Source organism: Hemitrygon akajei, chromosome 8, assembly GCF_048418815.1.
Source record: "Hemitrygon akajei chromosome 8, sHemAka1.3, whole genome shotgun sequence".
NCBI classification, from domain to species: domain Eukaryota; kingdom Metazoa; phylum Chordata; class Chondrichthyes; order Myliobatiformes; family Dasyatidae; genus Hemitrygon; species Hemitrygon akajei.
In genome coordinates, this window is record NC_133131.1 from 133530008 (window position 1) to 133543040 (window position 13033).

Consider the following 13033-nt stretch of genomic DNA (forward strand, 5'->3'; position numbering starts at 1 on the left):
TGCCAACCTTCCTATCTCTTGGATACAATGTGTAACCTTGGACATTCAGTCATACCTGACAATCTGTAATAGTGCAACAAGATCACCCACCTTATTTCTTATATTCTGTGCAATGATATACCACTTGGAGTACTGTATTTGCTACCCTTTTTGAATCTGCATCCCGAATGCACTGATACTCACCCTGCTGGCTGCAATGTTGTCCTATCGTCTACCTGCCCTTCCTGACAGTCTGACTGCTATCTTTGTTTTTTTTTTACCATCCATCCTATCCTGAGTCCCTTCACTTCAGTTCCCATTCCCCTGCCCAGTTGGTTTAAACCCTCCCGAACAGCTCTAACAAACCTGCCTGCCAGAATATTGGTCCCCCTCAGGTTCAGGTGCAACCTGTTCCTTTTGTATAGGTCATATCTCCCCCAGTGATCTAAGAACCTGAAGTGCTGCGCCCTGCGACAGCTTCTCAGCCATGCATTAATTTGTTTCTTCCCTCACTGGCCTGTGGCACAGGTAACAATCCAGAAATTACCACGTGGGAGGCTGTGCTTCTCAGCTTTCTTCCTAGTTCCCACAATTCTCTCTTCGGGACCTCTTTGCTTTTCCTTCCTATGTTATTGGTACCAATATGTACCAAGGCATCTGGTTGCTCTCCCGCCCCCTCCAAAATGCTGTGGACACGATCTGAGACGTCCCTGACCCTGGCACCTGGGAGGCAACATACGACCTGGGTGTCCCGTTCACATCTCCAGGAGATATAGAGAATCTCCTGTATATTCCTCTGACTCTTGAGTCCCCTATCACTTCTGCTCCCCTCTTCTCCCTCTTTCCCGTCTGCACCGAGGACCCGTGCTCAGTGCCCGTAACCTGGTCTCTGTGGCATTCCCCTGGGAGGTCATTCTCCACAACTGTATCCAAAACAGTATACTCATTATTGAGGGGAATTGCCACAGGGGTGCTCTGTGCTAACTGCCTACTCACCTTGCCATGGTGACTACTTCCCTGTAACTCCGATGTACGATCTCCTCACTCTCCCGTACAAGCTGAAGGTGATCCAGCTGCTGCTCCAGAGATCTGCTGCCTTCTCCTTGTCAAAAAAGAATTTGTTGAGCAAACTAAAAAGCTTTTCTGAAACAGATACGTAGAGCTATCTGTTAGAAATGGTATTTCATGGTCCCTTGGGAATAATAGTTGTGAAAAACATTAATGCATTTGCTGATATCTTTGACTTTTAAGTTGACAGTATGTTTCATGAAAAGAATTTATACAATACAGCAGCATTGCATGTATTGTTTAATGTCTGTAGCTTTGTGCACAGCTGCTTGTTAAGCACCAGTGCAGAAGTATATATGTCCCACCACAATTTATAGGTTGTCTAGACTGTGCAAAGAAAAAGCCTTTGAGTGCAGACAACTCTATTAAAAACTTCCTTTGATTTTAACTGGTTCATACTTAAGTACTTCGATGGAGAGCAAGCTGACAAATTCTGTACCTGTCCTGGGGGGAAAGACTCTCAAGTGGAAGCTGGCTGCACTCTTTAACAATTGTAAGGTTAACTTTGGTTTTATTATTATGTAAAATTTAGTACCTGATATTTATCCAACAACTGTTCCAAAACAGTGAGACGCATGGGGCAAATTTGTCTGCTGTATTCTTAAGCTTACTTGAGAGCCGACAGTTTTGGATCTTGTCAATCGACATTCAATGGTCACTTTATTAGGGACACCTGTACACCTGTCTGTAAATGTAAACACTTAGCCAATCATGTGGCAGCTACTCATATGCATACAGACAGGGTCGAGTGGTTCAGTTGCTGTTCAAACTAAAATTTGAATGGGGAAGAAATGTGAGCTAAGTGACTGTGACCTTGGAGTGATTCTTGGTGCCAGATGGGGTGGTTTGAGTATCTCATAAGCTGCTGATCTCCTGGAATTTTCATGCACAGCGGTTGAGAGATTCAGGAGACTGGTGCACAAAACAAAATAACATCCAGTGAGAGGCAATTCTGTGAGCAAAAACAACTTATTAATGAGAGCGATCAGGGAAGAATAGCCAGACTGATTCAAGCTGACAGGAAGGTGACAGTAACTCAAACGATCATGGTTACAATAGTGGTATGCAGAAGAGCAAAGTGCACGTGACATTGAACGTTGAAGTGAATGGGCTACAGCAGTCGAAGTTACACAGGGTTCCACTTCTGTACATAATGAGGTGGCCACTAAGAGTATATCCAAAATTGTTATAGCTTTATGAAATGGGCGGAATTTTTATAAAAGTGCATTGTTGCCACAAAAGACAAATCGAAGCAACTCATGTGAATTGATCTTATTTGGTTTGGAGAAGCCGAATGTGGTCTTCAGTCTTGAGCTGGAGCTCAAACACGTTTAAGATGCAGCTCAAAGCATCCAGAACCTTGCCTCTATACACCATTACTTCAATGATTATTCAATGATCAATGATTACCTGCAGTCCTACAAGCCATCAGATCTCAGGTGTCCGGTTTTACTTCAGTGAAATACTTCAAAGTTTTTCATTATATTAAATGATTGCAGGTTGTTTTATGCTGTTTTGTCTCCATATGGCAGGCACCAACAAAAACTAAAACCTCGTGGTCTGTAAAATAGTGGAAATCTTCTGAACTGATATTGAACTGACGTATTACCATAATCAGAGCAATCCTTTGCTCAAAGATTCTCAAGATTACCATTTAAGTGTTCTTGTTCCTCAACTTGCTATCTTTCTCAATATTCCTTTGGCAGTCCCTCAGGATCAAGCATGACTTGTTTATGCTTAAGTTTTGTGGGTTCTGAGGTGGTAAATGAGACCAAAGAAGAGGCAGTGCTGCCCCATGAGGTGACTGGGTGAGTAGTTTGGGAGGTGAGAGCACCTGTTGGCATTTGTACCGTACAATACCTCTGTGTGCTCTGGGTACACTGGCTCAATGTTCTCAAGACTGTCCTGAAGGCTTCTTCACTTTGAACAGTCATGGGTCAGAGATTTTCACAACAGGCTTTAAGCCCATTTCTGATCATGCACTCCCTGATACCATCTTCCGTCTGGCACTGAGAGGTACAGAAAATATTTAACTTGCAGTTGGTATTTATCAATGGAAGTTTTACTAAATTTATGAATTTTAGTTGCCAAGGTCTTTTAAACTTTATTGTTGATGCATCATTAAAGAATTTAGGTAAATATTAGTGTAATAATGATAATAATATTGAATGTTCCAGTTCAGTAAGTGAGGAATATGAAGTAACACTTGATTTCCACATTTAGGCTGATATTGTTTACTATATTGTTGAATGTCAGAACAATCAGGATTGAATCGTTCACTTATGTGAGAGGAAGCTGATTCATCAGTATTTTAATATGGAACTGACCCTCGGGTAGCTTGAAATGAGCCCCTTTGCTCCCCTTGTTATAGCGCAGGGTAATAACTAGTATTAATGACTTAGCTATGACTGGATTCATTTGATGAGCAGCCAACTGTGCTGATAATTGGAGTCTCCTGACTGGATCAAACATGCTCATACATAATAATTTATTCATTGTCACCTGATGTGCTCTGTCTGTTCCCTAGAGGGGAAAAAACTTGTTACAACAATAGACCTCTTTGTTCCAATGATGTGAAGCTTTCCAGCTGCTTCAGGAACTAGTTTAGAAGGTAGTTGTGTTGAAAAAAATGGCACGGAAGAAAATAAGTGTTAAGGTTTCCTACTTTATTTCTTTGCCAGAACTGATTTCTCAATGGTTAAAACTTTCCCTTTGAAAATGCGAGCGTAGTAAGGTGTATTCCATCCTGAAGGGAAAGTTTCTGGGAGAAGTGAGTCAAACCCGCTGCAGGTAAGTTCTGGTCACATGATCCTGCCCTGTAGAAGCATTTATTTAGTTTCATAATCTTTATTTAAAGTTCTTTGAGGTAAAATAAAATCTCTATCAAAGCATAAAGCACTTGTTAATGTCACGTAAATTAAAAGGGAACATCTTGGTGAATGTTTATAGCTTTTCTTTCACTGTCATAGTTCTGTAATGCTGTTTTACTTTAGACCAAGGTACTTACCTGTTACTTTAAAATGTTAGTCTGCCAGGTTGGGCACCCCTTATCTAAAATGCCTGGGGACAGAAATGTTTTGGATTTTGAATTTATTCGGATTTTGGAATATTTGCATCTCTATATCATGAGATACCTAGGGGATAGGACCCAAGTCTAAACACAAAATCAATTTGCATTACATATATAGCTTATATATAAACACACACACACACACACACACGCACACGCTGAAGGAAGTTTTATTTAATATTTTTATTAATTTTGTGCATGAACCAGAATGCTGTGTACATTGAACTATCAGAAAGATGAGCTATCACTACCTCAGCTGCCCAGATGGACAGTCAGTGGCTGTTTGGCATCAACAGCCTAATGGACTGAACTTGGGTGCTACCAGTAAGCAGTCTTTGGTCGTCACATATCTGTACTGTTGCAGCCGCTAAGCATGTTAGATTATCATCAACACCAATCTTGGCAAGCTCATCAATGAAAACTTCTGCTGCTTGGTGATCAGCAGATGCTTTATCACCACAAATCTTTAAAAATTTAATGCCATGTCTTAAATTTCTGCAACCAGCTTGCTGAATAATTACTACCATCAATTTTCAGTTTGTCGTTATATGCCTTTGCTTCTTTTATGATCAGAATACTGTTCAGCAGCGTATGTTCAGTATGATGCTGACCAATCCACTCTTTCAATATACGATTGGGATCTTTTGTTTTGCTTTTTGCAGTGTTTTTCTATTTTTCATTAACTTCTGTTCATTACATTTGTGAGGCCACTACTCAGAACTGTCTGTGGTACCCAAGGATTTGCATGTAGCCTGGGAAGCTTCCCAGCATCCTGTGCAATTTTCCATTTGTGATGTCTTGTAAGTGCTAAAATAAATTTGGATTTCAGAGGTTTTCAGATTTTGGAATTTCAGATAAGGGGTGCTCAACCTGTACTTTATACCTCTTCTTTCCCCTCTCTGTCTTTCCAAAATAGCTGCTGTTGAGATTTAAAGAGCTTGACCTGTTCCATTGTTGCAATCAATGTTTAGACTGATTGAGAGTGTCACTTATGGTAGAGCAAATTTTGCTTTCCCTTCTACCTGCCTTTTTATGGGGATTTCATCTCAGTGATGTAGCTAAGGTCAGAACTCCATTGAAAGTGTGCTCATGCCTGCATCTTCTCACTGTGAATACGGTAAAGCTTTTGGAAGTTCAAATCAAGCTGGCAATTTCTGCAATAGTAGCAAAAGTACGTCACAAAGCTTATTGTAATTATCCTAATGAAACATGAAACCCTTTCAGTGATTGGGACCTGCCAACAGTTGTCAATTTGCCAAGTTCACCATGTCTTGCACGCTCCCAAATTATGTGATAAACAGTCACAGCTCCAAAGAGTGATTGAATGATAGTCTCAGAGAAGCACTCAGACAAGATGTCATTCATGAAATGATGTTTACCTTAAAGTAGGGGCAGTACTAAAATCATTCCAGCAGAAAATTTCTTTCTGTGAAGTCAGAATGAGTTTTGATATTTTGAAAATGAACAGTCAAATTTTTAGCTCGAATCATCCTTCGGGGGGGGGGGGGGGGGATGTGTGTGTGTGTCTCTCTCTCTCTCTTGCGCTCTCGCTCTCTCTCTTGCTCTCTTTCCAGCATCTCAGCATCTGCAAAACAAATCTTTTGTGTGTGAGTGAGGGAGAGAGAATGAATTCTGTAGACGAACTGCCATTTGTTGAAGCAACTATGGTGCTACTGAGTTGCAGTGAAGTTGTATCTGGTCATTTTCAGTTAAAGAAACTGTAAATCTTGCTATATCATTTGAAGCACATTATTTTAAACCATAATGTTATAAAGTGCATTCAACTGAAATTACTGTTCAATGATCTTTGTATGATAGGTTGTCTTCACCAACTGGTGCTTGCATTGTGTAAGCTGTCGCATTATCAAGCTGACAGCTTATTGTAACTTGGGAAATCATTCATGCTGCCTCTGATATCCCCATCCATCTACTGAAATAGCAAAATGTGGAACAACACATCTATGCTTTATGTACTTCCAAGGCATATTCTTGTAAAGTGTTTCCCCACCTGAACTGGCAGTGGTAATTTCCATCCCACGTTCACATTACCAACGATAGGTGGCTCCAATTAACCCCTTGTTTGTCAAAATTACCATCCATATGTTCAATTACCAACTGGGATCCTTTTGTATATGAAATGTTGATTATAGACCATACATTTCTACCTGCTGTAAACACTGTATTGCAAAAAGCCTGAGGTCTTATTTAAAATAAACACAAAGTACACTGCAGATGCTGTGGTCAAATCAAGACGTACAAACAACAAGAGGAGGAGGTGTTTTCTGTCCTGAGGCAAACATCAAGAGTGGATCAATTCCCAGGGCCTGACAAGGTGTTCCTTCAAACCTTGCAGGAGGCTGTTGCAGAAATCACAGGGTCCCTAGCAGAAATATTTCAAACATGCTTAGCTGGAGGATTGGAGGATAGTTAAAGTTGTTCCATTGTTTGAGAAAGGATCTAAGAATAAACCAGGAAATTTCAGGCTGGTGAGCCTGAAATCAGTAGTGGGGAAATTATTGGAAGCTTTTCTAAGGGATTGGATATATAAGTATTTGGATAGACAGAGACTGTTTAAGGATTGTCAATGAATGTGGCTTTGTTAATGTGGTAAGTCATGTTTAACCAATCTTATAGAGCTTTTGAGGGAGTTACAAGGAAAACTGAAGAAGGCAAGGCAATGGATGTTGTCTACATGGACTTTAGCAATGCCTTTGACAAGGTCTCACATGTGAAGTTAGGCAAGAAGTTTTGGTCGCTTGGAAGTCAGAATGAGGTAGTAAATTGGATTAGACCTCAGCTTCATGGGAAAGGCCAGACAGTGGCAGTAGATGTTTGCCTCTCTGACTGAAGGCCTGTGATCGTGGTGTGCCACAGGGATCGATGTTGGGTCTATTGTTGTTTGCCATCTATTTCAGCAATCTGGACGATAATGTAGTAAACTGTATCAACATGTTTGCAGATGACACCAAGATTGGGAGTATAGTGGAAGGCTATTATGGCTTGCAGAGGGATCTGGACCAGCAGTAAAACTGGGCTGAAAAATGGCAGGCGGAATCCAATGCAGTCAAGTGCGAGGTGTTGCACTTTGGGAGGACAAACCAGGGTAGGACTTATTTTGTGAGCAGTAGAACAGAGGGATCTCGGAATACAGATCCAAAATTCCTCAAAAGTAGCGTCACAGGTAGATAGGGTCATAAAGAGAGCTTTTGTCACAATGGCCGTTATAAATCAATGTATTGAGTACAGAAGGTGGGATGTTATGTTGAAGTTTTACATAAGATGTTTGTGAGGCCTAGTTTGGAGTATTGTGGGTGTAGGTTTTCACAAATAAAATGGTGAAGGTGTTTTATGTTCCAGAAAATCTGTAGCAACTCTTTTATGGTACTCCAAGAAAACTCAACACAAAGCGTGCTAAAAACACTTTCCATAGTTACATCATCACATCAGACCAGCCTCTTGTAGTGAAACTTCCAACTCAATGTCGGTGGCTGTGCATTATGTACATTTCCATCAACTATGTTTCCCTACCCAGGCATCCTCCCCCCCCCCATTCAGATTTACCCCACTTATCCATGATAAAAGTCTTTTCTCCCCATTCCAAAATGTGAACGGGTCATCATAGGGAGGCCTAAGGGAATGTTGGTGTGCATCATGATTGATGAGAACTAATGAGGCAGAATGTAAATCAACAGGAACCCATGAGTGTTGTATGCCACGATGGGAGGTAGGAATAGGTGCAAAGAATTGAATTTACTGAGGAGAGTGGAACACTGTTGCGAGGCCGACCAGGCGGTTGTGGCATCAGGAATGAAGTTACCTGGCATTCGTAATGGCTGCCTGTATACTAACTCAGCCGCGGACGACTGCAGGTCCTCTTTCGCAGCTGCTCTGAGCCCCAACAGGACCTATGGGAGATGATCATGCCAGCACTCATTGGTCAAGGAAGCCCTTGGAGCAGCTTTTAAGGAATGGTGAAACCACTCACAGAGGCCATTGGACAGCAGGTGATGTAGCCTAATACTGAAGTTCTGGGCAATTGCATCAGAGAAGTCAGAAATTAATTGGGGACTGTGGTCAGAGGAAGAATCAGATGGGGTGTCAGCCCGAGCAGTCCAGGTGCTGGTGATTGCCTACATCTGTTATTGATGATAGAGAGACAACCTCTGGCCACCTTGTGATGTGGTTCACCTTGATAAGAAGATGCGTGAAACTGCATTGGGAGGGGGAGAAGGAAGGGGAGGGGAGGAGGAAGAGGACCAACAAGGTCCACATTGACATGGTCAAACCATCACTCAGGGACCTCAAAAGTTGCCAATGACGCCTGAACATGACAGTTAATTTTTTCTTGCTGGCTCTTCACACAGGCTGTAGTCCAATTGTGCATGTTCTCTCTCAGGCTGTGCCAGACAAGCTTTACTGCAACCAGTTTCTCTGAGGCCTTCTGGCCTGGATGCCAGAGGCCATGTTTGGAGTCGAAAGCATTTCATTTCCAGTTTGCAGGCACGATGGGGCGAGGGTGACCTCTTGAGACATCTCACAGGAGAGAAACCACAGCTTCCTTGAACTTAATATCAGCCAACCACAGGCCTGTTACTGATGTTTGGTAAGCCTGGACAACTGGGTCAGTAACTTGGTTGGCTGCCATGCTGGGATAGTCAACTCCTATGTGTACGGCTGGCGGTGAGAGGCTATTGGCCACAGCGTTACTTTTCCTCTTCATATGTTGTATATCAGCTGTGAACTCGGGTAAGTAGACCAGGTGGTGCTGCTGCTGTGCAGACCAAGGATCTGATATTTTAGCCAACACGTGCACAACTGGTTTGTGGTCACCGAACGGTGTGTAATGGCAACCCTTGAGACAAAAACAAAAATGGTGGGTGGCCAGATATAGATGGAAGAACTCAATGTCAAACTTGCAGTACTTCCTTTCTGGGGGACAGAGCTGCCAGCGGAAGCGACTACCACACACCTCTGACCAATTGTTTGTGCATAGTCTAAAGCATCAGTAGTCATGGATGGGGTGCAGGTGTGCCAGTTGGGTTGTGATAGAAAGATCTCTTTTGGTATGATCAAATGTCCTGGTCTCATCCACTGACCAGTGAAGCATTTGATTAAGGTTATTGCCTTTAAACGCGCTATATAGGGGGAGCACAAGTTCAGCAGCTTTCAGAAAGAAGTGGTGATACAAATTTACCATACGTAAAAACTCCTGAACTTTCTTAGTAATGCAGGGTGGTGGGATATCCATAATAGTTGCTACTTTTGATGGGAGAGGTTTCACACCTTCTGCAGAGATGTGATGGCAGAGAAAGTCAATGGTTGACTGCTCAAATTGGTATTTAAGAGGGTTCATAATCAACCCGTGTAGGTTTAAGTGCTCAAAAAGTGTATGGAGATGAGATAAATGTTCAGATTCTAACACACCAAGTGACAAATGCATCCAGGTGAACAACAAGAAAATCGAAGCCTCCTAATACAGAGTCCATCAGGCATTGGAAAGCCTGTGGTGCATTTTTCAGTCCAGACAGCATGTGCAGAAACTCAAAAAGGCCAAACACAGTTATCACAGCTGTTTTGTGAGTGTCCTTCTGGCACATAGGCACCAGATGGTAGCCCTTAACTAAATCGACTTTGAGAAAAAATTAATTTACCATCTAAATGTGCCAAAAAATCTTGGATGTGTGGGACTGGGTAATGATGTGGGAGTAGTGGCCTCGTTACAGCGTCGGTAATCACCATATGAGTGACAGCCACCATAGGACTTAGGGACCATATGGAGGAGCAGAGTCCAGCGGCTATTTGACCGGTGTACAATGCCAAATCTTTCCATGTTGACAAACTCAGCCCTCACGGTTGTCAGCTTTTCTGGGTCCAGTCCATGCACAGGCATGGATTGGCAGGCCAGTTACAGGAATATGATGCTTGACCCCATGTTTTGCGACTGTAGAGGAGAAATTGGGCTTAGGGAGATTTGGGAATTCACCCAGCAGTTGAAAAAACTCACATGCAGTTCTGCATGCGCTTGATATAGTTGAGGGAATTTAATAGGGTACTTCAGGGTAATGACCTGAAGTCACTGATATTCTCAAGCCAGCAGATCGACTAACAGTCCTTGGACGCACAGGAAATCTGCACTAAGCAGAGGCCTAGCCACTTTAGTCAGGACAAAGTCCCAGGTGTAATGTCACCCACTGAAGCAGAGCATCACCTGTCTTGTCCCATGAGTCTGGATTGTTCTGCCTTTGGCGATCTCCAATGAGATTTCATCGCTCTTGCCTTCTCATCAATAGATGACACCACACTCACTTGAGCACTCGTGTCACACAAGAAGTGACGCCCTGAAATGGTGTCCACAATGAACAGTCTGTGTCCCTGGCAGCTGGAACCCACGGTGTCCACAGACTCTGATGTCCCGATGTGCTGGCCATGTTGGATCTGCAAGGTGGTCGGCATTTCCTAGTGTTCTTACTAAAACAGGTGTGGTAAAAACACAGGCCTGGTGTCATCTGTTTCTGAGGCACGGGGTTCCTAATGTTGGTAGCCTTGCTGACCGGGCTTATTGAGGTAGAGAAAGGTGGAGGAATGAGGGTACTGCTGACTAACTGAGTGTAGATTATCAGCCATTTTAGCAAACTCCCTATAGTCCTTCATGGTGCATTAGCGAGGTCTATGCAAACTTGATCAGGCATTTGCTGCATGAAGAGTTCTTTAAAAGTAAAACAAGGATGGTGATTTCCCAGGAGGGACAACATTTCGTTCATTAGCTCCAAAGGCCTAGCATCGCCGAGACTGGGTAAGGAGAGCAACTGTTTGGCGCGCTCCGACTACAATAGTCCATAAGTTTGTAGAAGATAAGATCGGTATTTATTGTGTTCAGGCTGACTCACCATCCTCGCAGCTGTTGGAAATGCTGAGCGACGCTACCACATGGTAGAATCTGGTGTCGTTGGTGGCGATTTCTCACAGAGCGAACTGGGCCTCAGCTTGTACAAGCCAAGGCTTGGCATTTTGCTCCCAAAACCCTGCCAGTTTCAAAGCAGCTGCATTGGCCGACATGTTCAATAACTCTTGAATTGTCCTGGAGCATCCGTGTCACCAATGTAGGTTTGTACAAATAAAATGCCAAATAGTGCATTATGTTCCAGAAAGCCTAGCAACTAATTTATTGAACACCAAAAATTCTCAACGCAAAGCATGCTAAAAACACTTAATTATATCATCATGTTAGACCAGCTGCTTAAAATGAAACCCTAACTCAATGTGAATTATATACATTTCCACCAGTCCCTACATGGGCAGTTCTGATCACCTACCAACATTAAAGTTATCAAAAAGATTGAAAGAGCGCAGAGAAAATTTACAAAGATACTGCCAGGACTTGAAGACCTAAGTTATATGGAAAGGTTAAAGAAATTATGACTTTATTAGGAGGATAAGGGGAGATTTAATGGAGGTATACAAAATTATGAGGGGTATACGGTAGATAGAATAAATATAAGCATGCTTTTTCCACTGAGGTTGGGTGAGACAAGAACGGGGGGTCATGGGTTAAGGGTGAAAGGTGAAATGATTAAGGGGAACATAAGGAGGAACTTCTTCACTCAGGTGGTGACGAGGGTGCGGATGAGTTGCCAGTGGAAGTGCGGGATGCTGGATTGATTTCAACATTTAAGAGAAAATTGGTAAGTACGTGAATGGGAGGGTAATGGATGGCTATGGTTCAGGTGCAGGTCGATGGAACCAGGTAGATTAATAGTACAGCATGAATTAGATGGGCTGAAGGGCTTATTTCTGTGCTGTAGTGTTCTATGACTCGCTGATTCTCGGTGTGAATTACTGCAGTTATGTAAACACATGGGAAGACAATATAAGTCATTTAACTTTAAAGTTGTTAAAGAAAGCTGGAAATTAATACCTCCTGAAATTAGCAGCGCAAGAGCTATTAAAAGACCATATGGGGTCAATAGCTTTAGAGTCAGAGGCATAGAGTCTGAAAGAAAGGAAGTTATGTAGACACCACACTTTAGGAAGGATTTAAGGCCATGTGGAGCATGCAGTGATTTACCATGGTGGTGCCAAGAATGTGGGACTTCAGTTATGTGGAAACCAGAAAAGTTAGATTCCGCTTCTCACACAAAGATGAAGAAATTCATTGTCATGCATGTAGGAAATGGATCCTCAGCATCTCAGCCAGTATGAATACTCTTAAAAGTCATTTTATACTAGAGATACAGACTCTTTGGCCCATTAAGTGTATGCTGTTCATCAAACATCCATTTACTCTACTGCTCCATTAGTCCATTTAAATAAACAATTTGGTCACAGGAAGAAGGTGCAAACCCCACAAGGTTGGGATTGAACATGGAGGACAACCACAAGATAGAGAGGGCTTGGAGAAGATGTTGTCGATAGTGCACAAGTCTAGGGCATAGAGGGCATAGCCTCAAAATAGGATGTCCCTTCAGAACAGCAATGAGGAATAAGTGTTTTAGCTAGTGGGTGGTGAATCTGTGGAATTCATTGCCACAAATAGCTGTGGAGGCCAAGTCATTGGCTATATTTAAAGCAGGATTGGTAGCTTCTTTATTAGTAAGGACATCAAAGGCTATGGGGAGAAGGCATGAGAATGAGGTTGAGAAGGAAAAGAATCAACCATGTTGGAATGACAGAGTTTACTTGATGGGCCAAATGGCCTAATTCTGTTCCTATGTCTTATGATCAAGTGCCTATCTATATTACTGTTATTTTTCATCACTATGTCCTACTGAAGGAGTTTGGTAACTAAAGAGAAATTGTTTCTACTTTTGGAAGTATTAGCAACTGGAGGACATCAGTTTAAGATGACGGGGAAAAGAAAGATTTGAATGCTAATTGAAAAATCAACATATCAGACAGTATTACACTCCCGTGGTACAG

At 42.4% G+C, this 13033-nt stretch overlaps 1 protein-coding gene across 14 annotated transcripts in view; it reads left to right on the forward strand.

Annotated features, from left to right (window-relative positions):
* LOC140732271 (sickle tail protein) overlaps positions 1-13033 on the forward strand; it is a 634545-nt gene that overhangs the window by 401820 nt on the left and 219692 nt on the right. The window contains exon 1 of one of the 14 annotated variants that reach the window (XM_073054670.1): positions 3822-3837. The exons of the other annotated variants lie outside the window; for them this stretch is intronic. The gene's annotated coding sequence lies outside the window, so the exon portion shown is untranslated. Of the gene's footprint in view, positions 1-3821; positions 3838-13033 lie in introns of those variants that run through there. 14 annotated transcript variants of the gene reach the window in all.